Here is a 2,198-nt window from a genome sequence, read left to right as displayed (position 1 = left end):
AGATTTCTCACTTTCCCTACTTGGAGAGCACGTGTATGTAGTCCCCCTGTATCTACTTATTTATTCGGAGAGCGCCATTAATAGGATTCAGAAGTCGTACAAGCTATGCCGGAGCCGTTTACCAGTGCACCCAGTTCTCCTCATATTTGATTCTTTTTTTGGTATCATTGGTTCCACATACGTTTTTCGGGCAAGCTTCCTTCATTTTCATCAAAACCAACGCTCAAACCAAAGCTTTCCGAGCAGTTGTGTATTTCTCACTTTAGCTGATGTAATTTTCCTCTTCCAAATTAAGCGAGTGAAAAACAAGGGGATCAGAAGAACAAACAATAAGAATGAGGGATTGAAGTTTGTTTCCTTCATATCGTATTTCAACGGATCGGGTAGTTCTAAGCTTTTTTGATTACTCCTTCCTTTTTCACATCATGTGACATAATATAATTAAGAAACTATATAATGGTCAACGGAACTAGTAGAGAAGAAAAATGCCCTTATTCCAAAGGACGTGAGTGCCAAAGAAAAAATAGAGTAAAGAACAAAAGAACGAAATGCAAGGGTTGCATCCGTTGTTTCAAGTCCGGACGGTTCTTCCGCTGGGTTATTGAGTTCGCTCCCCCTTATTCTTCATCAGACAATGCACACTTAATGGAAAAACGAGGTATCTTTTTGGAAAACTTCTCTACTTACCACGCGCTTTGAGGGCTTCACTATGTTCTTTGAAATCTTGCATAAATAAGAAAGAAGTCTTTCTCAGGAGATGACTTTGCTAATATCGAGTTTCAATGCAAAATGGCTCCCGCTTCTTCCGAAATAAAACTGGGGAAAAATCAATATGGAGCCGTCACAGGCTTATCTGGCCGATATGACTTCCAGAAATTATTTCCTGATAAAAACCTAAAATGTAGGGGTTGGGGTTTGGCTCCAGGCTCAAACTCTATCTTGTGGTAGACTGCCCTCCTAGGGAGCTCTTGGGCAACTAAGTTGTGGGGCATGACATCCCTAGTTTATCATTTACTTTTGGAATTTCCTGATAAAAAGTCATATGTGTATTGGATCCGCTCTTCTGTTAGCATGAACACATGAATGAGATTCTTCTTATTCTTCCTGAATAGAGCCCCCACCCTCACCTTTCTTAGGACTATGAAGCCTTCTCGAAGTAGGTCTATGGTAGAAGCTTTGAATGTGGACCCAGATACAAATCTTTCACTCACTGAAAAGTGAAAACCTGTGACTATACTTCCTAAAGACGGATGCGTCTGGAAGAAGTGGCATTTAGAAGTGTTGCTGACTTTACATTTAGGTTTGGCATAACAAAGCTTGCAGTATCTTTTCGCACTTAGGCACACAACATGCTGTTGGTAATGATTCTACTAAGATGCTGCAAATTCGCAAGCTCATCCTAAGTAATCGTTGTTCATCATTGGAGTCCTCCGGAGTTACTTCGTTAGGATTGAAGAATTGCTGCAATTATTCCTGAATAGACTCGATTCTCCCGTCCAGAGTTTCCTTGAAACTCTTACCTAAACTTTTCCGAGTGAATATGAGAAAGCCTATAAAAGAACGAGCTACTATCATTTCTTCATTATAGATTGACATCTTCTTCGGACTTGATGCACAAATAGATGGAATAGCAACAAATAGCATATTTCTATCCTTCATATCCGTAGAAATCAATCTCACCTCCAGGTAACTCCATCATTTTCAGCTCTGCTCCGGAAAAGATAAAGGAGACTGAGATAGGGGTTGTCCTTGGTTTTTCCAAGGAAAGCCTGATTTAGCATGTAACGTGAACAAGAGCGGACACCCACACAATCTCAATTTGAAGAAAAGGTACCATACGATTGTAGTTTTTAGGGCGAAAAAGAATGGGTCATCTTTGTCTATTTATAACTGATTGAGAGAAGACAAACATGTTCTTAAAGCGGTCGGTTCACCGGATTCACAACCTTCCCCTATTGGCCGGTTGCCCGTGAAGCACATACGGTCCTATCGCATTTATCGATCGAGAATGGTCTCATCACATAAACACTTTCTATATGTTATTTCGAGATTCGAAGAAGCAAGCAAGTTTATAGGGCATAAAGTTGTTTTTTGTAGGGCGATCCAAGATCTTATCTTATTTGTAGGTCATATAAATGAAATGATTGGAAAAATCATATTTAATCTGGAGGTGCATAGTGTGTGACGAGGTTGGCTCA

General features: G+C 40.0%; 1 pseudogene; it reads right to left on the bottom strand.

Annotated features, from left to right (window-relative positions):
- Positions 1–1,007: 1,007 nt before the first annotated feature.
- LOC123441674 lies at positions 1,008–1,674 on the bottom strand (annotated as a pseudogene).
- Between the last annotated feature and the right edge of the window lie 524 nt (positions 1,675–2,198).

This window comes from Hordeum vulgare, chromosome 3H, assembly GCF_904849725.1.
Source record: "Hordeum vulgare subsp. vulgare chromosome 3H, MorexV3_pseudomolecules_assembly, whole genome shotgun sequence".
NCBI classification, from domain to species: domain Eukaryota; kingdom Viridiplantae; phylum Streptophyta; class Magnoliopsida; order Poales; family Poaceae; genus Hordeum; species Hordeum vulgare.
This window is presented reverse-complemented; position numbering and strand designations above follow the sequence as displayed.